Source organism: Lissotriton vulgaris, chromosome 2_1 (assembly GCF_964263255.1).
Source record: "Lissotriton vulgaris chromosome 2_1, aLisVul1.2, whole genome shotgun sequence".
NCBI lineage: Eukaryota > Metazoa > Chordata > Amphibia > Caudata > Salamandridae > Lissotriton > Lissotriton vulgaris.
In genome coordinates this window covers 10,577,857-10,604,169 of record NC_141687.1, presented here as the reverse complement: position 1 = coordinate 10,604,169, position 26,313 = coordinate 10,577,857, and the positions used below count along the sequence as shown (strand labels likewise).

Genomic DNA, 26,313 nt, shown 5'->3' with positions numbered 1-26,313 from the left:
TGATAACACAATATCTGTGTACATCCTTCTAGATATATCCAATATACTGGTAATATTTATTATCAGACACAGCACTGTCAATCCCCAGTCTTCTATGTACATCCATGATTGCACAGACAGTGTTCAAAACAGAGATAACAATTATTACCTCAATTGTAGTACATACAATCATTCCACTATGGAGAGTTTTTACAGGCGATTTCACTCTCTTTACATATTCTACTACAGCGATTCATCATTGTAGTAGAGAGCAGCACTTTTTCACCGCCCTATTGTGATTGATTAGCTCATAAAATGTGTGGCCCTACAGCTGCTCTGTCTTGAGGTGTACTGTTTATTCAATGCCCTCTCCTTAGTCATTGGCCGCTACATGTGGCTCAACGCGACAACGCTGGTTGAGGGTCAACAATATGTGATACAGTCTTCAGTAGCGGATTATAAGACTGGAAGCACACAGATATATTTCTTCTAATGCCCCACGATCCATGGCCATTATCCAACAAAAAGGCTTTACCCTTTAGAATATATCATGTTACATAGCATACCATTACTTCGCAGGGTTTTACTACAATGTTTTTACAACACGAATACCATTACTACGCAAGATTTAGCTGTGTATGCTATACATTTAAACATGTAGTTTGATAATACATTTAAAAGTACTAAATATGCATATACTTTGCAGTATATTATTAAGTATACATCTTCTATACATTTTTGACTGTTTAGATTAACCTACACTACCCAAACACCACTACACCACTCTAAAACACTACCCTACACTACACAAACACCACAACACTACCCTAAACACAAGCACACTACTCTACACTACATAACCACAACCCTACAACCTTAAAGAAAACTCCCTGCACGGGCACTACCCTAAACCCAAACACACTACTCTACACTAGATAAACACAACCCTAAAACCTAAAAGACAAGCCCCGGCACGATCACTACCATAAACCCAAATACACTACTCTACACTACATAAACACAACCCTAAAACCTAAAAGACAAGCCCCGGCACGATCACTACCCTAAACACAAGCACACTACTCTACACTACATAACCACAACCCTACAACCTAAAAGAAAACTCCCTGCACGAGCACTACCCTAAACCCAAACACACTACTCTACACTAGATAAACACAACCCTAAAACCTAAAAGACGACCCCCGGCACGATCACTACCATAAACCCAAATACACTACTCTACACTACATAAACACAACCCTAACCCCTAAGAGACAAGCCCCGGCACGATCACTACCATAAACCCAAATACACTACTCTACTCTACATAAACACAACCCTAAATCCTAAAAGACAAACCCCGGCACGATCACTACCCTAAACACAAGCACACTACTCTACACTACATAACCACAACCCTACAACCTAAAAGAAAACTCCCTGCACGAGCACTACCCTAAACCCAAACACACTACTCTACACTAGATAAACACAACCCTAAAACCTAAAAGACGACCCCGGCACGATCACTACCATAAACCCAAATACACTACTCTACACTACATAAACACAACCCTAAAACCTAAAAGACAAGCCCCGGCACGATCACTAGCCTAAACCCAAACACACTACTCTACACTAGATAAACACAACTCTAAAACCTAAAAAATAACCCCGAGCATGATCACTACCCTAAACCGAAATACACTACTCTACACTACATAAACAGAACACCGAAAACCAAAAAGACAAGCTTCTGCACAACCACAAAAACTAAATTGCCCTATTTACCTCTCTCTCCTCACTGTCCCTTGCTTCACCGTGATTCATCTCTTCTCCTGCTTCAGGCGTTGTCAGAGCTGCCCGTCGTTGTTTGGAAATGGAAGTGCCTCATTTCCAAACAACAATGTGAATAGTCAGCAAAGTATATGACTTTGCTAAGTAACGGTATATGCAAAGAAGAATCATGCAAACTTAAAACATGCAAAGTAAAAGATGCTGCTAAGTAAAATATCTGTTTTAATGGTAAGTTGGTGTAGTGGCCAACAAGTAGTGGTAGATTATCCTTTAACTCCACATTGAAAAGAATATGTTTATAATAGATGGTACATGTTTTCTGGTACGAAATTCTAATGTTTGTATTTCTGTATATCCTCTTTGGATGAGAACATTCTAACATATTTTAGTACAATCTTTTAATATACTTACTGGTGTTATGCCTTGGGTTATACCACTTGACAAAAATCTGTGTCCTTTGTGATAGTGCATTGTGTGTAATCTGCTCTTTATAATACTTGTTCAGGGCATAGAACAACTGGTTTAGTCCTCCGTAGTAGGTAAGAAACCAGAGAGCAGAGAAATAGATCTCTTACCAAGCCCTGCACACACCCATCGTGCAAAAGAAAGCCCTTACTGCAGAAAACAGTCCTTCTCCACAACCCACAGTGCACAGCTGATTTCTAAGAGTGAGCACTGTGTAGAGAGGCAAGCTCTTTCCTACATTCTAATATGTATACTAATTTCCTTAGAGTCATATTTTAGTTCAGAGCACCACTTGTTGACATTGAACTATATATACCTATCATTCAGGGGTAAATTAGAAGCGGAAAAACTAATCTGATAACACATCCTATTATCCTTACATATTTCTGAAGGGAGAGGGAATGTAGTTAGCAGTGCATACTTTTCTCATACCCTGTCATACCAAGGCATTATTTTTGGAAGAAATTTGAATAGACAAGATTCCTCTTTTCTCCATCCTAGCATGTTTACCTTGGAAATAAAATCATAATTTATGTTTAAAACCCATAAAAATTCACTTAAACAACTACAATTCACCGTGAGGAAGGATGTCAGCAGAGAGGCCAATGTCCCTCGATATCTTACTCATGATAGGTATTACTCTTGGTATGTGTGTTGAAAATGTGAGCTCTCTCTCTTTGCACACATTACTACACACTCAGGTCTCCTTTGTGGGACTCTTGAAGTAGAGACCAGTGTATTTCTTGTCATCATCCAAGGGACCGGTCTCAACAGAAAGCTCAGTCCCTACCTGCATCCATCTCTGTAGAATTTGTGCTAGATGATAACTCAACAATTGTCAGCAACTTTGCTCAGCTAATCGTAAGAAAACAGACCTTTTTGCAGATGCCCCCTACCATTTTGGCACCAGTTGGACGACTAGATGCGTGGTTTCGTCTCTGACTGTGCACTGAAGCAAGCTAACCAGATTCCAGTGCCATTGCTCTCTCCCTAAAACTGATATATGTGAATTGGTAACCCTAATTGGCAAAGGACTTCAACTCCTGTATAAGTCACTAGTAAATGGAACCAGTGGCACCCAGGTTTATTGGTGTCAAAGGGGTCACCAGGGCATGAGGCACTATTTGTGCCACCTGGAGGGACCTGTGGCAGCAGGCCGGCCATTGCAGACTGCCGGGGAAGTGCAAACTGATCGAACTGGAATTTGTCACCAACATTTGTGGCAAAGTCAATGCCCTATTTTTAATATATACTAGTCACCCCCAAAGAAGCCATCATACAGCATAAGACTCAGGGTGCATTATAGCAAAGGTGTGGACATGCACGTACAAGCTTATATGTCAATATAGTGTCTTTTCCTATTAAAGGACATTATCCCTGATAGACAGACTAAAGGATAACATGGGCTGAAATGTGGACAAAACTGAGTTGGACAGCTCAATTATGGCACCGCCTAAATATGGTTTCAAATAATTTACCTCCTCACCCTTGACAAGAAACTTGTGTCAAGGTTGATGTGTCATGAACTTTTGTGGCTAACTTAGAGGTTGCCCACCAGGTTGACCCAGCCTTTTATATGCTGTGGCTGCCAGCCCAATCTTGTTTTAGCCAAGACAGGATTCTGATCCCGTCAGGAGATGTGATCTGTTTCCAAAGCCTGAAACAAAAGCCTAGAAGGCCGGGAAATGCCTCTGTTTTGCCTTTTTCTTAACGCTGGGAAAAGCCTTACGCTCGCATAGTTTGCGAAGTTTGCGCTTCTTCACACTACGCGAATTGCATGTAGCACAGAGCAGACATGCGTAGTGTAGCGTAGTGCAGAGGGCATTTTTTGGTTGCTCATGGTCCTCAACGTCAAGTTGGCGACCAAGAGCAAGCAAAATGACATCCCAACAAGTCTTTTTCCTGGTTCGTGATCAGCAACCTCAAGTTGCTTATCGCAAGCGTGGAAAAAACCTCCCGGCGAGATTATCAACGCGGGGAGGACAGGCTTCTCATTGCAAGAAACTACCAGTCCGTGTTGAGAAAGCCGCTGCTCGAGTAAAAATCTACTTGAGCGGCAGTAAAAGACAGCTCGCACTGTGCAAGATGTCGTTTTCAATGATTGCACAGTGCGGACAAGCATCCGGCACTGTTCAATCATCGCGAACAGCGCACTACGCAGTTCGAGTAGTGCTACGACTAGCTCGTGTAGTCCAAACACTTACTTTTTCTTCCTTGTGTTTTACCCCTTCAGCTCTCTTTTGCCTTTCCTGTTCTTTTTCTGCCCTCTGTTTTGCCTTTCTGCTTGTTTTTCTTCCCTCCATTTTGACTTCTCTGCTTGTTTCTCTGCCCTCTGTTTGTGCCCCCTCTGCTTATTTCTTGCTCTATTTTCCCTTTACCACTCATTTCCCTGTTATCTGTTTTGTCTTTTTCTGCTAGTTTGCCAGCCCTCTGTTTTACCTTTTCTGCTAGTTTTATTGTTATCGGATTTGCCTTTCTGCTCATTTTTCTACCCACTTTTCCCCCGTCTTCTTCTCTGTTTTGCCTTTCCTGCTCACATTTCTTCCCTCTGTTTTGACCTCTTCAGTTCTGTTTGACTTTCTGCTCTTTTCCTGTCCTCTGATTTACCTTTTTCTGCTTGTTTCACTATTCTCCATTTTGCCTATGTCTGCTAATTGTTCTACCCTCTATTTTCCCATCTTCTGCTCTGTTTTGACTTTCCTGCTCACATTTCTGCTCTCTGTTTTGACCTATTTTGCTTTGTTTTACTGTTTCTTTTTTGCCCTCTGTTTTACATTTTTCGACATTTATTTTGCCCTCTGTTTGCCTTATCTGCTTATTTTTCTGCCCCCTGTTTTGCTTTTTCTACTAATTTCTTCCCTCTTCCTACCATTTCCTCAAGGCATTTTGTGGGCAGGGCTGGGACAATGAAGACATTGCATGCCAGTGCCCAGAAACCCCCTGGCATGACAGTGCCATGTTCAGCAAATAATTATTGATTTGATTGACTGATCGGAGGAGTACACCCCCAGAAGGCTAGGTACAACTCCAGGGTGAGCTACCTGGTCTGCACAGCAGAGGAAGACTCCTGATATTTTTGAAAGTGGTCGAGTAGTGGGTTCTGGGTAGGAAAAGTAACACATACCCCTGTATGAAGTCACTTAAGGGCAAGTCAGCCCCTGGTGCTAGTAGCCCATTGGCCAATTGTGGCCCCACCCTATATCTAGCCTTTAAGGGCTACCCTTGGCACTAGTACCTCAGCAAAGGGCAGATAAAAGAGACCTGCATCTGCGACAACAACAGAGGCATATACCAGAGGCACACAAGTGGCAACCTTCCTAGAACTGCATAAAAGCTTCTCATCTTAAGTTAAAACATGGTCCCCCCGGCAGGCGGTGTCCCATTGAGAGCCAAAGGCTTCACTAGATTCCCCTGGACTAGTGGCACTAGTCCCCTAGTACCGCAGGTCAAAATAATGTACCAAAGCCAAAGAGACGCTAGCCAGCCGGCCCTCCAAAGGATTGGCCAGAAACAGATGATCCAGTGCATTGTGAGAATTGTAGTCCGGCCCTCCACAAAATTTCAAGCAGCTATTAAAATAACCTTCTGCTTATAGCTGCCAAGGTTTAATGGTTGCTAGTTTGGCAACCACCACTTTTACTTGACACTGCACGAACAGGAAAGTCAGCAAAACCTTAATCCGATGTCAGCAGTGGCTTTGTTGTCAACATTTTTCTCCCCTTTCCCCACCAGCACCATTTAAGCGGTAAAACCAGCTCTCTTGTGGCTCCCATGTCAGTACGAAGGATAGCCAGGACAACTCTGTATCCGCAATCAATGAGCCAGGTGAAATTAAACTGAATGTTGTTCTGTGGTCTTGGGGCCAGTATCCTCTTTACCCTCCTTGGGTTCCAAACAACTTAATCTGCAAGTGACCGATTGTCACTAGTAGTTTTTACCACTGACCCCACTGATACAATTTCACAGTACTATTTTGCACTGATTTAATTTTCATCCAAAACCTATAACCCTGGTTACATGTATCTGATTGACTTTATTATGGTGTCTAAAACTTTAGAAATTGGTGTTGGATTTGTTTCGATTCATGCCAATTACTGATTGTTCATGTTGGCACTATGAAAAGCTTAACACATGTTCTTCTAGAAAAGCATGACTGCTCTTTGTCACTCTACCAGGACTGATTTAATGATTCAATAATCTGATGCAGAATTAAAAAAAGTGGTGCATCTCTGGCTCAACTCAGCGAAGCGTCGAAATCCTTTTGTTTCTGCTGCAACAACACAATTCGACTCGGATTCGAATTTACAAGGGGACCGACTGTGGAGCAATTTCCGAGTCAGAAAAACTGACGTAGGTGCCACAAAACTGCTGCAAGTCAGCCTGACGCAACAGCAGAAAAAGTCATGTAAGTTCGATTTGCAACACGCAACCCCAGAATCGACGCAATTCTCCAAAAAGACATTTTTGGACCACAAAGGACCTTACAATGGACCAGAAAGGCAAACTTAGTAGCATGGACCCTCTGGCAAAAACCAGTAGCAGAATACCAGATGCACAGGTTCAGACTAGGGCAAAAAGGAAACAGAAGTCCAATTTCAGTTGTGAGGAAATTGAGATACTGGTGACGGAGGTCACTAACTACCAGCACCAGCTTTTTGTCAGTTCCAAGCTGTCACTTGCCAAAAAAGAGGCGATATGCAGCGAATCGCCCAAAAGATCAAAAGCGTAGGCCAGTCCAAAAGGACTTGTTATATTCCAAATAGGTACTCAATATAGGTACAGGTATCAGTGTAACCTTTCACTTATATCCTTCACTACATTACATTGATAACGGTTCTTAGGCACTGACCTTTTACCCAGATATGACACTGCATTCAGTGCCCAGGTTTTTCCCTGGTTCGATTCTCATACATTATGCATGAGGCTACTTGGAGAACAACAGGACTAACAGTAAAATGTACATCTCCTGTATATTATCGCTGTATAAAGTTGAGGCCTGATGTCATCCTTAAGGCCGACACAGTAACACAGCAAGGTAGAAACCCTGAGGAGACCTGTGGGTATATATACATCATGTCTCACTAAGAAACACAAAGGAGACCATGACTCCTGGCTGAAACACTGACCAGAGACCCTGAGGTTCCTACATGCAGATGCGACAGCTAGCAGTGGTTTAACATCTCTCACGGGTTGTTCAACTCAAGACAATGACAGGGCCCCATATTCTCTAACTATCAGGTAATGGGGTTGACTAGATCCTAGAATGATTCTTGCCATAACACCTACACAGATGCTAGGTACATTTAGTTCTAGCTAGGGAGACGGTGTAGCAGTACATAATTTTAGGTTGCACTTTTTATTATGTGTTTTATGTACACATATATATTCATGATTTCTGCAAGATGGTAGAACTGTACCATCTTTTTACTTTTGTATTATTGCTAATCATATATCTCTGCTACTATCTAATGGCTGTTGCAGCTCATCTATTCTACACTAGAATAACAACTGTTCAATAAATAATTATTGAAACGCTCAGATTGTTTATTCTGTTTATCTCTGAGACAAAATAAGTGAGCACGAGTGACTGAGCGAAAAGTAGTATACTGTTTCTATGATCCTGGGGGATCAAGGTTGTCATGTTCTGAAGTTTTCAAGAACTAAACCCTCCCCGATAAGAGGAGACTCTAGCGGCACTGTGACATGGCTGATACAGACAGGCTAATAAATCCTGTGAGATATGGGGCAGATTCTGTATAGGTAATATAGAAACAACATGACATGGCGCCCAACATAGGTTGGGTACTTATTTAACAGTAGAATCTGAGTAGCTCAGTCAGGCTATTCTGAGAGACCCCTACTCACAAAACACCAGAGACGTCTAAAGTGGGTAGGCACTAACTCCGCCACAGATGAGTGGGCAAAATCCTATTTATTGACTGTTGGTTAATCAAGCTTGAAGGACACAGTGTTCCTAAAATTGCGCATTGAAAGGTTTATCTTAGTTCCGAATGAACAAAGTTCTTCTTTACAAAAATGACTGAGACAAGAGATAATATAATAGTAAATATACACATCCCATCAGGAGAAGAAGATGCAGACGCAATTCCGATTGCAGAAAAATCTGACAAACAGTCACCCTGAAACTGTTAAAAAATGGTTTATCAATTAGGGATGGCATAGTACAAAACAGAGGTATTTTATTTGTGGGTTACTTCAATCAATCAATTATTATATTTGTAAAGCGCTCTACATACCCGTGAGGGTCTCAAGGCTCTGGGAGGAAGGGGGGTGGCTGCTACTGATCAAAGAGCCAGGTCTTGAGGAGTGTTCTGAAAGCCAATAGGTCCTGGGTTGTACGTGAGGGTTACTTTCCCAGCAGCAGATGCAAGAACTCAGACATCTACACAGAAGGAGATGCAACCATGGAATATTGTCCCCTTGAGGACATTGAGGATCAGCTTACGCACCAGGAACACTTTAACTGGTTAAAAGGCACCATATCCCACATAAGAGGAAGATTAGGCCCACTCAGAGGAGAAGAGGCAACATGGCCGATATTAGCAGCCCACACACCACATCTTGACATTGAAACAATGCCATCAGGAGACTTACTCAAACAATACAAAGATTTTATTAAGATCTTCAGAAACATGACACAATTTTTCAAGTGAACATTTACTGTCCAACAGGCAATAGTTGCAACAAGTGGAACTCAGTCTCAGAGTACAGCAACTAAAATCACACCACAAACATTACACGCAGTGCTGGGCTAAATGTCCACAAAATGTGAGCAAATGCCATTCTGCCTAGCTCAGAAAATAACTCAACTCGAGGCATTATCTAAAGACAGAAGCATTCCTACAATATGAACAAGAATATCCTCTACCAAATGAAATAATGCCTCTTGATCAGTATCAAAATATTATTTACACTGATGGATCGACTCAACAAGGCCATAGGGAGTAAGCAACAAAATAGCGCAGCATGTGCAATTGTTAAAGGTTGCATGCTGGATGGAAAGTTCAATCCAAGTTGCACAAACAGCCATTCTCCAGGAGAACGCACGGCACAGTTGACAGAATTAAAAGCCCTAATACTGGCACTAGTGAATACAGATTGAGATTTCCACACACTAATTATGTGTGATTCCTTTAGCTTTGTTCAGTCTAATGATGAATATTTGAAGCATTGGGTTCAAAACGGATTCAAAGACGCAAAAGGTGGCACAATGGAGCAGACAATGCTATGAGAACAGGAAGTGCAATTAAAATCCGAACTACCAAGGACTCATGTTATACAGTCATCAGCGTGATGACTTTCATATTGAAGGGAATTCATTGGCTGACGAAGCCGCAAAGGTGGCAGTACACACAGCTTCCGTAGCTGCAATCACTCATTCTAAAATAAAAATAGACAGTTAGATGATGGTGGCTGTCATTGCTTCACACAAGAACAGCAAATCACTCAAGCCCTCAAGTAGTCCTACAAGTTAGATGATAATAACATTCCATTTGCTCAGATTCCTGGAGTGGGGATAGAGAAATTCAAAATATGTATTGTAAGGTAGGTTTCATTCTAGCAGCACACAAAGGGATAGGTTCTGCACATGTAGGAGTTATGGCATCTATTTAATTGTTGAAACAACACTATTGGTGGCCTGGATTAACCCATCAGAATAAAGACTATGTCTTAAAAGGAGACATCTGTCTGCAGATGAAAGGTTCCACTGTAAAATGTCCACTGTCCAGCACAGACACCACTGTTAATATCTGACAAACCATTAGCATGTGTTTATTTGGACCACTGCAGCCCCTTGAAAAGAGACGGGGCTTACAAGTATATCAAGATTGCAGTGAATTCCTGCTCGAGGGTATGGCCCCAGCGCTCAGCTAACGTGCAAACAGTTGTAAAAGATCTGCGAGTCTTCATAGGGACATATGCAATTGCCATATTACATTTTGACCGGGCTCCTGCGTTTAGCTCTCTGACTTACAAGGAGGCCATGCAAAGATTGGGTATAGCATTGCGTTACTCATCTCTGTACCATCCTGAGGGATATTTGGTTGTGGAGAGAAAAGAGCAGACTTAACGCAAGCTTTAACACCTTGAGAATTAGGCACGGGTGAAAGTTGGGTAAAGCATTTGTTAGGAGTCCAGAGAGCTTTGAACAATATGCCAAGAAGTTCTCTGGGGGTAGGGGGTCACTCCTTTTGAGGTCCTATTTGGGATGAGATTGTGCGTACCTGATCTTGATTGTAAAGGTGCAGTGGTGGATGTAAAACCATTTGATATCCATGACAGTTACGCTGTTTTATACGATCTACATGAATCTAAGACACAACAAAGTAATGTCCACCTGAAGCAGACCCCCACTGGGGAAGTCAAATCAGTCACTCACGGCAAGCCCTGTCTGGATCACCAAGGTCGGGGTTCTGGTCAGAGAGAAAATAGCGGACAAGAAAGAATTTGGACCATTCTGCAGAAAGCATGTACCAGTCGTAGACATTGAAGGAATTTTTTTTTACTCCTACCGCCTCTTACTGGAAAAATAGAGAAAATATTTGTCTCAATCGAATAATCAAACCACACTATGTGGCCGATATTAACGTGTAGGACACGTGGACTCCAAAGTAGCAGACACCCTCCTCTCGCTCCAATTAAAGCAGTTCAAAAGGAAAGACACACCATGTTCGAAGAGTTCCCTGTACGGAATGATGGACAACAATGCTGTGGAACTTGTTCCTCTTGAACCTGAAGTTCAACTTCAAAATCAAACTCAAACTTACAGACAAACAGCTGCGAGACCAAATACTGATGTCTACGTCAGCATGCCTCAACAAGAGCAAAGTATGATTTCAACAAATCCTGATGCAATCCATACAATGATCAAACTGCTTCCGGCTATTTCATAAACTTTGATACATTTTCTTTGGATCCAATTGAACCTGAAACAAGGCCAGCCCAAAAATCACACAAGTAGCAAGTTAAAGACTTCCTGAACTTTCTCAGAAGAACTTACCTGGTATAACCGTGTGTAGAACTATGGATAATTACCAGGGTGCGTTTCTTTCTTTTCTGGTTAGGCTTAGTGATGGTTTTTTGACATGCTTATTAGTGGACAATACATTCAGCAAAGCTCTGCTGCCCAAAAGGTTAACTTGATTTTAAAACCACATGAATCATTTCATCTAGAACAAAGAGACTTGTCAACTGCGAATATTACAGCAGTTCCTATACCGGAAGGTATACTGTGGGACAAGGTTGATTTTACCATATTTGGTTTGACCGAGCTTCTAAAAATTCCACATGTATTTAAAATATCATTAAGTGATATCATTACCTCAAGTACATTTCCCGATGATTGGGATATTGAAACTGTGAATAATGTTGTCTGATTGGAAAAATCTGCTGCATTTTTCAATAGTGAAACATCAGAAGGCCCATCAGAATATGAATCTATGTACTGTTATCGACATTACGGTCCTCCTTTTTCGCAAATGTCTGCTAATCCTAGAAATTAGTTCACATACCACCAGTAGGAACATAGTCCAACACCGCCAAAAGGCAGTTCAAAAATGTTTGCACAAAAGTTTCCTTATTTTTCAGGATTTACTATGTCTTATTCAGGCTCATATTATTATACGGTTGCACCAACAGCAGCACAGAAAGATATGTTGACAAACACCGTACAAGTGTACTCTGTTTCCTTTAACGCGCAGGTGTCTGAACAAGGTTTTGACTTATTGAAAGGGTGTCTTTTGGGGTCTGAAATTATAATTAGGGTGTCTTCTGGGGTCAAAAAATTAAATTAGTGTGTCTTTTGGGGGCAACAAATGAAATAGGGTGTATTTTGGGGTCAATAAATAAAATTACAGTGTCCTCTGGTGGCAAAAAATTAACTAGGGTGTCTTCGGGCCTCAAATGTGACATTTAAGGTGGTTTTGGGGGTCTGGGATGAGTCTCAGTGATCAGGGGTTGTTACGTGTTACCAATGTTCTTTTTTGGGTTGTACTCACTGTAGTGGGAAGTGTAATTTACAATGCTACCCTATCCAGCTCTTTCTCCACTGTTGCAATATGAGACCTATTGGTATGCATTGTATTGGAATGCAATGTAATGTATGCATTCAAAGCAAAGATATTCCTTTGGTATGGCACTGATCTGCCTGCTGCACATGGCTGCACAGCATCAGGCATTTAGAAATGATGTAGGGGCACTGGACAGCTGGGAGGTGGGCAAAGCCTGAAAAGACACTGGAGAGGGAATGGATGTGGGGGTATGTGTGAGCGGTGTTTGACATCACATTACAAATGCCTGGTCCTACATATTCTGTGCACCTGCTCCTCTGAGACTGCTTCAAGAGACAGGAAGCAGCCAGGCTCCCTCACCTAAGTCACTCACTAGGCTGCAATGTGGCGCTGTGATTGCTCATGTGCACAGGGACAATGCGTTCAGACAAGGGATTACAAGGTGGTCATGTTCTCCATGCATGCTATAATGCTGCCTGCATTGCAATCAGGGAGTGCAGATGACTTTTCCGGGAGGACTGGAAGGGCCAAAGAAGCAGTCATGGTGCACTTTAGTGGGCATACCACTGAGCCCTGGGCCTACTTGGGAGTAGAGCAGCCCCAATCACCCTCCCACTCAGAAAGGAAACATCGAATGAGTGCCCGAAAAGTGACCTTGATGGTATTTGTTTCACCTTCTTGTACTGCTCAAAATCATTGGCCCAATGCTGCAGCACCATAGTGGATTATTTGCCACTGGGGGTCCCTCACGGTGCTACCCCTGCACCCTACTATACGCTGGGAATCACCCGCTACACATCACACTGTAGTGTAGTTCCTATATCCCTGATAGGCTCTACGCATTGGAATAGTATACACTATAGATTTGACATAGGACTGAGGTCAGTATATCTCTATCGAGTACAATAAACTTAAATACTTGTGTGTGCCAGCTAACTTAGAGGTCACTAGAAACATTCTCGAGTGAACAAAGAGGGATTTGTTTCTCAAAACTGCATAAACATGACAACTTTGTTTCCCTTAGAGTCAGAACAATATCTTCAGAGTCGTGGAAACAATTGAGAACCATTTCACTCACTCAATCGTGCATGCTTCGTTTCTACAGAGTTGCACATAAATAGAGAGACAGGCGTTTCAATAAAAAGGGTTTATTGAACAGTCTTCTTTCTCATGCAAGAGATATGAATTGCTACAATCGTAAGGCAATGCGAAGTATAATGCGTACAGCGTAAACAGTAATATGAAATAATACTGTAATAGCATGGTCTGTTGCTATGTCAAACTTGAAAATACATACATAAATAACACAGGCTAAAATACTCAACTGGTGCTTCTAAAGTAATTAAACGTGGGCGCAAAATCCGTTCCGCTCACAGATTTTGCAGATTTTTGGCAATTCTCGCGAAATTGATGAAAAATTCGCAAAACCGCTCGCGATCGGATTTTGGGCAGTTGAGTAGAGGTATCGCACTAACCGGTGGTGTCTTCTTGGAGAAATATGAAGGGCAGGGTTTATTCTGGCACGATGCTTCTGTCACAAAAATTAAACCTCAACAGGAAGCACTTACAGATTTAATTAAAGCAGTTGCCCCGAGTTGAAGCTCAAGTTCAGTAACGCATTCATCAGCCCAAAAACAACCGTGAGCTTTGTCGATGCTAGGCAGGTGTGCTTTCTCCCCATATCTACCGTTGAAAATTAGCTGTGATGCTGGATACAGGCCTTTGCATCCTTCACTTTCACGAGCGCAATCCCTTTGCAGTTCCTGTGACCAGGAGCTTCTTTCTCCTCATCTGCTGCTCTGATTGGTCTCCGACCTTTTATACGCACAAGAGGCATGTGAACTCGCATGGAAGCCCTGCACATTTGGCCCCGCCCACACACTACCGGTGTGCATCGTCTTCCCGCCATTTACACACTATGATGGACAGCTCATTCAATGGACCCCTGCGCCCTTCGCCGCCATGGCATAGTAACACACACATGGTCACTAGAGACAACTCTTCTTGCACTTTACGCAGCTGTAGATTGGAAAAGCACTGCACATTTAGCCAACAAGGTAGCTCTTACTGATTAGCCAGTAGAAAGTACTCCAGTTGAGTAGAGGTATCGCACAAAACGGTGGCGTCTTCTTTGATAAATATAAAGGGCAGGGTTCCTTCTGGCACGATGCTCCTGTCACAAAAATTAAACCTCGACAAGAAGCACTTACAGATGTAAATAAAGCAGGTGCCCAAGCTGAAGCTTAAGTTCAGTAACTCATTCATCAGCCCAAAAACAATTGTGAGATTTGTCGAGGCTGGGCAGATGTGCTTTCTCCCCATATCTACTGTCGAAATTTAGCTGTGATGCTGGATAGAGGCCTTTGAATCCTTTACTTTCACGAGTGCAATCCCATTGCAGTTCCTGTGACCAGGAGCTTCTTTCTCCTCATCTGCTCTTCTGATCTGTCTCCGACCTTTTATACACACTAGAGGCAAGTGAATTCGCATGGAAACCCTGCCTGCTTGGCCCGCCCACACACTAGCATTGTGCACCGTCTTCCTGCCATTTACCCACTAGGATGGACAGCTGACTCAAGGGACCCCTGCGCCCTTCGGTGCAATGGCATAGTAACACACACATGGTCACTGGAGACAACTCTTTCTGGCACGTTACATAGCTGTAGTGTAGAAAAAGCACTATACATTTACCCAACGAGGTAGGACTTACTGATTAGCCAGTAGACAGTGGGAAACAGTCTATTTGTGCAAATCCGTGAGTTCTCAAATTTTTTCGCGGACCGTAAATCTGCAAAATGTGCCAATACTTAAAAATATTCAAACCCCTGTGTACCTAACCGAAGTCTAGTATGAGGGAAGAAGTAGGTGCTGTTTTTAGCTACAGTCTAGTTTAGTTTAGTTTTGCCAAGAATTGCTAAAAGTTTCTCTAGGTTCTAATCTGCTCCATACCTTAAAATGAGAGAGGTTGGTATCTCTTTACCGGGACTCAATCTCTAAAACACCCCCCGTGAAATCAGAAACACTGGAGCTGGATTCTCTGCAAGGAGGATGCCAGTGTCTGGTCAGTACATCAGTTGGGGAGATGACTTCCTTCAGGACTTGCTGTGGTAAGCCCCATTGTGCAAGTAGGTAGCCGAACAGCACCATGCCTTGCCATAGCAAGTGAAGGTATATTTATACCTTGCAGATGTTTAGGAATGCCAGTATTGACTTAGAAGTCGGGCATATGAACGTCATGAATGATCCCCTAGGGAATAGATGTTCATGCATAATAAATGAGTTCTTGGAGAAATCAATATTCAAGCAAGGGAAGTCCTAAAGGCTTAAGAGTCTGGTTTTCCAGGAACCCGTTGTGACGTAGATGAATGGATGTAAGTAGCCATGCCTGTATTTGGTTAGCATGGACAATGCCTAAAGAAGGACTGGATTTTTATGCCTATATAAGGGCAATGTGAAATGTACCTACATAAGGGCGGGAATCAGGAAATTCATAAGGAATCTAAATTGATACACAACAATACCTTTCACTGAATTGGACATCAACAAAGTGGTATTATCTGAGTCACTCTCTCAAAGTCTGTGACTCAGCCAGCATGATCCTCTGCTAGGTGGTCTTCCACAAGCCTGGGTACAGCATTCACTGCCAAGACAGCTGGGCAATCACATGAGGAAGGTGATGCAACACGCATCCCTTAGTCATGTGGTTTTAGTGTTTGTGCAACATAAGTTTGCGTCATCTCAGGGTCTACACCCTCCACAGCGTATGGCCAGTGACCCATCTTCTAGCATCTGATGCAGATAGGCGCTGGCCACCATTGGCAAAATCCTTTGTGCAGCCCAGTGTACTGTGGGGGCACGGTTTGCAATGTCTACAACCCCACGTAGTTTCTCAGGGAGATATGTAACATTCACAGCAACAAAGGGGACAAGGGTGTCTTCTCACAAAAGTCTGCAACCTGCCTCCATGCGACCTGGTTGACTATACCACCAGGTCAGGGTACTGACCAATGCTTCAATGCCTAATAACACAGACCAGCAACTACACTGCACCTTCGCATCCCAGTTTGGCTCAAAAATGCCGGGCCACCATTGCCACCCTCAGCCAGGTACTCATTGGTGCTTTTGTGGGTTTGTATGCCATTGTGTAGCAGGAGTGCCCAATGATAAGTGATGCACACTGGTATTGCTCCGCAAAGCGCATGTACTCAGTATTGTAGCTTAGATTTTCTTCTTTCCTTGGTCATCATGGCTGTTGGGGGGCTCGGGAAGTGTTGATCAGTGATGGACTGGAGCCTGGCTAATCCATTCTGCATGACAAACAATGTTAGTCATCTAGTTATCATTGTAGGTTGACTCATATGCTTGTTTTCACTGTTGATGCCATAAAAAATAGGGCTGACTAATTTGATTGCCTTTGCCACTAATGTGCCTAAAGCTTTTACAGCAGTGATTCTGGCAGTCATCATTGCGGACAACTACAAATCTTGCCATATCACAACGTATTGTAAAAACATCACTAACAGTGCGTTGTTTGTCGGCAATAGGCCGGCACAAAGCAAACTTCCACTAACTCATGCTGGTGGTAGTTTGAGTGAGGACTTGTACAAATAGGCCATAATGTCTCCAAAATGTGCATGGAAACATATCTTTATTTTGGCAGTATGCTGTGCTTAAAAGGAGGCCAACACACTGATATCACACACTATTTTAGAATTGCCAATGCAGTGTTGCCAGAAATTGCATCTACTACTAAGAGCAACATTTCCAATGCAGTGTATGTACACAGGTCAGTATCAATGAATACCAATGACCAGCACCACGACTGTACCAATAAGGGGTGCAATGTCCACTCAAGTGAGTATGAGTCTTGAGCATCAGTCTGCATCAGGACATAGATTTCTTGACTGTGAAACTGAGATCAGCTATGATATCCCACGTGTGATGCATCTGCTTTAACCTCACTACAATTGAACATGCAAAGACAACTAACACATTTCTACCTTATTTTTCAGTGGATGGAACTTCCACAACACAATCGCAGACTGGCACCACTCAGGTGGGTACTTCAACTGATACCCAACAACCAATAAAAGAATCTGCCACAACAAATACAAGCCCGGAGATTACAACCGTTATAGCTCAAAAACATGAAATCCTCCGAGAGGTTTATGTGGCTATGGTGAGTGTGAATGGCCTCCTGCAAGGAACACTCGAAGTCCTGACTCCTGATTTGAACAAAACACCAGGACGTGCACAATCTCTGACTGACATATTCAACAGTCAGAATGATGTAAAAACGTCTCAACAAAGTGGCTCCAATGATGCTCTTCAGCACCTTCAAAAAATTGATGACAATTTGACATACATAAAGCAACATCAAGACATGTACATGGCAACTATGATTGGCCTTGAGGGGGAATTGCTGACTGTTGTTGAAAATCTGCAAGCAATGTTGAATTCACTAAACTAGTAGAAAAGTCCATGTACCCCGAATACATGTTCCCTTACGCCTCTTCTGACACTGCTGGTGGAAGCAGTGAGACAACATACCCTGCAACTACAGAGACAAAGAATGCCTAATCTGACCGCTCTGAGGAGGAGGACGAGTCAGCAACACAGTTCACTAGGAAGACTGGTCACTATATTGACCCAAAGTCACAAGTGTTGTATAACAACAGATTCAACTTTCCTTCGATGAGTAAAATGTCCTACAGACACTATCATTTAAAAAACAGTAACACCTGTGCCATACATTTTCTTTCCCCACTCACTGAAGTAGAATACATTGTGATGACAACAATGTATTAATCACAGCATAAAATACAAATAAAATATCTTTGTTTCAACATTCACAAACATGTCAACTTGAGTGCTGCTTCTCTACTTGTGTGTCAAGAAAATGTGACCTTGTTTCGTGTTGGTTCCATTCCTCAATTTCACTGGGTATTATGTTTGTTGTAAAATGTGGACTCACTTGAAAGAGTGTGTAAGTACTTGATCATTGTCTGTTCAGTATGACAATGTATGTGTGAAATATGTGTTGTCATATGGAGATTTAAGGGGCAGTCTTACTTGAAAGTGTTGCAGCGCCGCAAAACAAGCCCTTTGTCCTTTCCACACTGTGTTACTTTCTGAGCACAGGAATGCCACATAGATCCAATGGAATGTGGCATTCCTGTGGTTTCCCAAGTACTGGCACTGAAACAGCTGCCATGCGCCTGTGCATACTCCCTTGCACCATGGGGAAGGGATGCCTGCGTCATGGGGGATGTATTTGTTGTGAATGAAGGGGCAGCTTCCGGCACAAGAATGGTCACAGCAGGCTTTTTCCAAACTCAATGCATGGTGTGGACTGCAGCAAGCATCGAAAGTTTTAAAACATTGGAGAAATTAAAAGCTTGCTTCTCATTGCACCTCTCGATGCCACCTCTAGTGTACTGAAGCATTATCAGGTTTACGAATCCACGTAAACCTGGAAATGTGTCTGGTTCCATGGGTGTTAGGTGTCAACACCCACAGCAACACACATAGAACGCCACTTTCACAAATAAAGCTGTGTCTCAAGTGGCTATAGTTACAAGGACATGAAAGGCCAGGAAGAGTGGCTATTCACGTCCTTGTAAATATGGGACAGTGGAAAGCGCTGCCAGTGTGTCACAAAAAGTGACGTACTGGAAGCGCAAGGGGATTATTAATCTGTACATAAATAATTAATGTAGTGCATTTGTAGTGTATTTTGTAAAGCGCACAGCTGCCCCACCGGGGTGTCCCAGTGCTGTATAACGCTGTGGAACTCTTCCTGGCTCTCCCTGTGAGATGCCCCTCCTGGGCCTCCCCAAGGTGAAGCCAGGCATCCCAGTGTTTTAGGGGCCGTTGTGGAGATGTTGGATGTTGTTTAAAAGTGTGTCATTGATCAAGTATTCCTAGTATGATACATCAGACATTGAGGCTTGGATGACAAATAACAGTCCGATAACAAAACTTGTTCACACTTAAAATGTCAAAATCATGAAGTGACATATGACAATGATGGCCACCGAGCATGGACAGTGTGTGCTTGGTTGCTCTCGGTGTTATCACATTGACTCTATGCGAAAACGCATTGCAACCCATGTACTTCCCCAGACGACCTGAGTCTGACCTTGCACCCACACTGGAACCCAGAAACACCATCCTGTTCAATGATTGGGCACAACACCACTACCCACATGTAGTGAGGAATGTGGTAAGCATGCCTTCCTCTCCAAACATCATCCATCGGATGCTGCAGTCTGTACATGGCTTCTGCTACTCCAGTCTAAGTGGCAATGGGCACTCCATTTTGCATTCTGGATTGAGGGAGAGGCTGCCTGACACTGTCATGGCTTTTGATATGTCCTTGCATGTCTCCACACAGTACAACATTCACAATTTGGTCCATCCTGGTCTTTAAACTTTGATAACATTCAATAAGTTGAGACTGCAGCTGCATGTATTGTTCATTCTGTAGTTGCCCGCACACAGAGTCAAGCTTTGATCTTTGCACATCACCAACATCACAATCAATGATGAATGATACTCACTGGTAGCGTTGGGGTCGTCAAATGTGTCTACCTCCCCTGTGTATATGGCAGTGGTCCACCTAAGAAACATGAACAGATGTAGAATCATGTTAGAATTCCGGACAATTGTACATTCTATGCAAAAAAAAGTTAGCGTGACACATGCAGGAAATTACCAGACCGTGTAACTCCTTTCACATTAAGTACAGCAATTTTGTGCCACCTACAACTGGACATTGTAAATTCCACATCCAGTTCACTGAGTGTGAACGAAATATGTGTATCATTCCTGTGAGTTTCCATATGGTTCGACAGATTCATCAGACATGCTCTTACACAGACAGAATTGCACAATGATGTACGGATGTCTGGTCCATTCACACGTGTAGACAGTTTTTTGATTTGATGACTCAAAATAGTTATTTGACTCTCTACATGCTTGCAGCATGTTAACCCCTCCATGCTTATGACAAGCTCAGCTCGTCATGAGCGCGCAATGGAGCTGTGCTCATGACGAGCTGAGCTCGTTATAACTGCTGCAGCCTGCCCACGCGCGGCTAATTCCCTGCCTGTGCGGGCATTCTATTGGGGTGGGCGGATTCATGATGAGTCCAGCACATCATGAGCACAGCTCCACTGTGCAGCATGATGAGCTGGGCTCGTCATGAGCACTACGGTGCCGCGCGCGTCCCCCCCCCGCACGCCGGGGAATTAGCCCCGCTTGGAAGTGATTAAAATGTATCTTGTTGCTTGATTGCAAATTGATTGAACCTTGCTTGTGACTTTTGCATAGTTTATTGCACATGTGTTCTTTTGGCTACCTTCTTCCCCCTTCATTCCGGCTGTGGATTCACCTGCAGTGCCTCCACCCTGATGATTCCAGAGTTCCACCTGTGCATCCGTAACCCCTTCCCTATTGGATAGTTTTTGATGCATGTCCACACAGCAGGCATGCACAGTATTGGCTCAACAGCCAAACCCCTCTGCAGCCGTCAACAGCCCAAACACAACAAGCGTCAGAGGTCATGCATCTCCCAAATCCCTCTGCTATGACTCAGCAAATGTCCTTGTATTGTACCAGTGAAACATTTCACAAATGCAACCTGTGCACAACGAGCTTCAACCATGGATAGTAATCCTAACAACACGTCCCCCAGACCTTCACCACCAACTGCACACAGACAAACTACATACAAACAAAAACTGCATCAGCTCATGATCCCTGAAAAACATCCTCCCCAACATGTACTCCCTGAACAGACTAGCCATGGAGATCTTGAACGTCATCAACATCCTTGCACCTAATTTTGTGTTACTCACAGTACCCAGGGAAAACACCACCTTTGCAAATTGCATCACCGAACGCTATAAAAAAATGGGAAAGTGCCTGCATCAACTGCCCTGTATGAGGCCTTTCCATGGCACTTAGGAGCTACCTCTGACTCACAAACTCAAGCTCAAGTAACAGGCTGCTCAACACCAAACACCTACACTTCCAAATCCAGGCCAGCCCAAGGAAAACCCTACGAGGGACACTTGGGTCCAGACCATACAGACTTTGAACTGTGTACACCCCCTACATTGCAAAACATAATTGCACAACATACTGTTGCATTCATGTACTACAAACGTATAACATAGCTCAACTCACAGCTTGACAACCTCAGTGACAACAATTTTGCCAGCCGCATGGACAGTCTTGCAATCGTCTGACAGAAACAACTTGTCACCTCCCACAACCACAAGCCACAGCAGAACATCACCACATCTACTACAGCCAGCCCATGCAACCCCCATGCACTGCTCAGCACGGCCTACACCTCCACATCAACAAAGCATCTGCAAACAAAAATTTGCAAATGCACCCCACAAAGGAACAGACACAAGATGAACATAGAATAACTTAAATGAACCACAAACCAAAATGCCACCAACACCTCGAACAACACAAACTTTGCAGAAAGTGGACTCCACAGATGGATCTCAAAATGTGTAGAGGAACTTGCACCAGTATGTAACACCAACACACTGCAGCACAGGAAGCCAACGTGGTTCAAGGCCAACCCAAATCAATTGTGACGCACATGCAGATGCCTTGTGGAGAAGTAGAGTAACAACAAATTACCTGAAGATGGATCAAACTACAATAACACCATACCACACAACACCTATTTCCACTGATGCATTGCCCGACTTACAATAAAGCATATATCAGGAAATGCATCAGAATGCAACGCCACCCTAGGGGTGGCGTGGCGGTGTGCAACAAGGAGAAATGTATTCATTTATCTGTGTTTTTACATTTCTCAAATCATGCAGCATTCTACAGCTCACATTGGAAGAGGGCATCACCTCAATAGTTTCTTTTTTGTGCAGGAAGGTGACCCTTCCTGCACAAAAATAATCTCCCCACAACTCAGGCATCCAGGCGCAAGGTTGTCTGCGCTGGCATAGGGCAGTAGTTTGTCTGACAGCGCAGGAGAAAGCTAAAATACAACATATTGTTCTAAATATGTTGCATCCATGCGCTTCTAAACTAATGCAGCTTGGCGCTGAAAAATTAGATGCTGCACCACGCTGCTTTATTGTCTTGTAGATGTACCCCATAGTTTATAGCATCACAGAAATATTGTGTGCAAATATACCATGGAAAAGTCAACATCTGATACATTTGTTAGAACATGTGTGACCACACAACATGCAATTAGTTCCTTGAGGTCAGATGTATTTTCTCTGACACCATTGCAACACAACTGAATCTATCTGGAAATATGGGCAGTGCAATGTATGGGATTGTTTTGCACCTCTAACAAAACAAATAGGGCTACTAATATACATTTACTTACCAGTTGGCCCACCGATCTCCAGGCCAAGATGGTCCAGCAAATCTGCATCTCGGTTGCTCACATCCTGTCAGTGGTGTTTGATTTGGTGGGGTGTGCGTTTCACATCACAATCCTTGCAAGGTGCTGCTGGGTGGCTATGGCCCCTCCTCTGCTTGCCTTAAGGTGCTGGGTAGATCTTGCTGACCCAGACATGTTCGCTTATGAGTAGTTGGTGTCAAGAAAAAAGTTAAATACAGAAAAATTAATTCACCCCACCCGTATAATAATCTTACACCTAACTACCCCTATTAAACTCACAAACCCCAAAATTTAGATCACACACAAGTCTTACAAGTGACGAAAGACAGACCAACAAATGTTAAAACTACACCCAGGACTGACAAAACACATTCCAAGATCCAATCACAATCTCAGCACTCCACACCAGCCTCCTCAACCAAGCACACTCCTAGAGATAGTAAGATAAAGTTAACGTAACGGTGAACTTCCTGGTTTACAACATTCTGGAAACAACGCATCATTTCTTGCTAAGATGCAACATGTATTGAGGTTTTGCGTGATATTCCAGACAATGCAATGTTTTCCTGTTTCTTGCATTTTGACCTCATGCGTTAAGATGCATTTGACAATACAAAGCATGACAGTTTTAAGTTGTGTTTTGATCAGATGCTACCCGTTCTTGATTATTTGCCACACTTTACGGTGAGATGCGAGACGTTTTAGGGGGTCTGAGTGAGTCAACCCAGATTTAAAGAGGCATCAGGCTTGTAAGTTAGCGATACTTAACGATCAGATGCCACACGTTTCAGGGGGGCTGAGTGAGTCAAGGCAGATTTCAAGAAGCTTTACACTTTTGACTTTGCAACACTTTACGGTGAGATGCAACAGGTTTCAGTGGTCTGAGTGACCCAACCCAGATTTGTAAGTCAATAGATGGACATGTGTGTATTCCTCCTCAACATGTTGCATGAATTAATGATGAGTCATGTACACCATGGGGTATGTGTACATATTATTGGGGAAATTGATTTGTTTCTTTGTGGTACTTTTAATTTGGACTTGCAAAGCAGTTCGATAACATTGCATCATGCATCGTTGACACTACCTGCAGTACATTTCTTACCATGTAACAGCTAGGAACCATTTGTCTTCTTTTCAGGCCCCTTGCAGCACTGGTGCATCACTTTTCACATGTCAAAACATGACACATGAGCAGCACAAGGGGCTTTTGAATTTACCCACGTGTTTTGGTGAGTGATGGTAGGTGCCACTTTCTGCACTTATGCATGTCATCCAAACCACAGAGACATCCTTAGATCTTGGTGAAAGGGTGTCAGAACCAGCTCATATCAGCTGTTTGTGTAAAATTGCAGAGTTGTATAAAACAATGCAACATATCATTATGATAATATTGCATTCCTGTGCTCCAAAAGTGCCAAAGCTTCTCACCGTCAAAGTGCTTGCATTGGCATTCAGCCACAGTTTCATGTTAATCTGCACATACATATATATCTCATATGACCTGTGAAGCAAATACACACAAAGTTGATTTTCCTACTTAATTTTTTATTGTGATATTGGTGCATATTGTAATAAAAGTATATTTGCTACACCATGAGAAGAATTGTGTGACAATGTGTGCACAGTGTCTAATCCCTGCTGCAGTGTGGAGTATTTCTCATCCTCCTGCTTCAGCTTCATCTTCACCATCACACATTTATTCAGGGGGCTGTTCCTCTTCATCCCAGGGCACATTGGTTTTTACACATATGTTATGGAGTATTGCACATGTCATTATCATCTTGCACGCAGATTCTGGAGAATAGAGTATCCTTCTGCCTGCTAAATCTAGGCAAAAGAACGTGGACTTGAGCATTCCAAAGCTTCTTTCTGTGATGTTTTGAGTTCTGCAATGGGCATGGTTTTATGCTTTTTGCGGATCAGTCTCTGGATTACAAAATGGTGTCATCAACCACTTCTGTAGACCATTTCCTTGATCAGCTGTAAGTGGAACGTAAGTAAAATGTGTTGTACATAATGTTTGTGAAGACGGCAATAGTGAATTATGTTGGTGCCAATTACTTGTTACGATTCAAGTTGGTGGTCAGATTTTCATGCCCCTTGGGCCAACATTAAGTTACTTTTTGTGACGCACTGGCAGCGCTTTATGCTGCCCCATATTTACAAGGACTGGAAAAGCCACCCTGCATGGCTTTTCCTGTCCTTCTTAATGTGGCCCCTTCACATGCAGCACTTTCCAGTAAAGGTGCTTACAAAGGTGTTGCTGTGGGTGTTCTCATGCAACACTCATGGAACAGATTTAAGAGGATTAGCAAATCTGGATATGCGTCAGTATGCTATGCCACCGTAGGTGTGGTTTTCCAAGGCGCTACGCGGATTAACTGTACCCTACATGAATTTCATCAATCTTTTTAATTCTGTTTCGGATGTAAAAAGCCAAATGGAGAATTATAAATTAGTTGGAATCTGTTTGGGTGGCGACTTTAAACCTAAGATTGTCAGGGAAAATGAATTGGTTGCAGCCCACCCACTCCAAATACACCCGTGTAAAAGGAGGACAGAATTATTGGATCACCTGTCTACCCACAATTTAATAAACGTGATGGATACCGCGGCCATAAATAATATTGACAGCTGTCCAATCCCCACTTATAGAGGCCGCGGCTGCGCCTCACTGATAGGTTATGTTTTCATGTCGCCTTCATTAGAAGAGTTTATATTAAAAGCTGAGGTTATACCCACTGTGCACGGGGACCATTATCCAACCTCGGTTATATTCAGGGTTGCCCTTAGATCGGATTTTGTTAAAGGCGGCGAGTAACTTAGTACCCTCAACAGATAATTTAAAAGTGATCTGTAAAGACATTGATAAAAGTAACCTGTAAGCTCTGATGAATTTTCCACATTTTTCACGGAAAAGGCCAAAGCACTCGAAGTAGAGCTTAGAAACTCTGCGTTGAACCTTCCCAACGAACCTCGGTTTACGAACGATGCCGACTCTACAACGGATTGCACTATGGCAAAAAACAAGGCAAGTTGAGAAACATTCGAACTGTACGACCAACACATGATTGCCAAGACGCTCTCAGAAATCAAACCTAACAACCACTACCAAGACCCCCTGCCTGCAAAATGCGTAAAAGAAATCAATCACATCCTGATTCCAATATGGACCGAAATAATAAATGCGTCACTTTCACAAGGGATCCTTCCCGACTGCCTAAAAACAGGTCAAGTCGTCTCCATAATCAAAAAACCCACAGCGGATGCATCAGATCCAAATAACTTTCGCCCAGTGACCAACATCCCTTTACTGGCCAAGCTGACTGAGAAATGTGTGCAGAACCAACTGAGCCAACACATCACCAAGTTCTCCTTGCTAGATGAATGCCAATCAGGATTCAGAGCAGGGCACAGCACGGAAACATGATTCTCCATATTATTGATGACGCGCTACAGGCCCTTGTCCAAAATCAAGCATGCTTACTGATTCTCCTTGACCTGTCATCGGCATTTGATACGGTAAGTCATGAAGCATTACTGACCAGGCTACGGGACAGGATGGAATTGTCGGGAATTGTGCTGAAATGGTTTGATTCCTTTTTACAGAACAGAACGCAGCGCTTCCTG

The 26,313-nt window shown here is 43.0% G+C and overlaps 1 long non-coding RNA gene across 1 annotated transcript in view; it reads left to right on the top strand.

The window, feature by feature from the left end:
* LOC147729453 (uncharacterized) overlaps window positions 1–17,502 on the top strand; it is a 47,381-nt gene extending 29,879 nt beyond the window's left edge. Inside the window, exon 3 of the long non-coding RNA XR_015308546.1 lies at window positions 17,288–17,502. This is a non-coding gene — a long non-coding RNA (uncharacterized LOC147729453). The remainder of the gene's footprint in view (window positions 1–17,287) is intronic.
* Window positions 17,503–26,313: the final 8,811 nt, after the last annotated feature.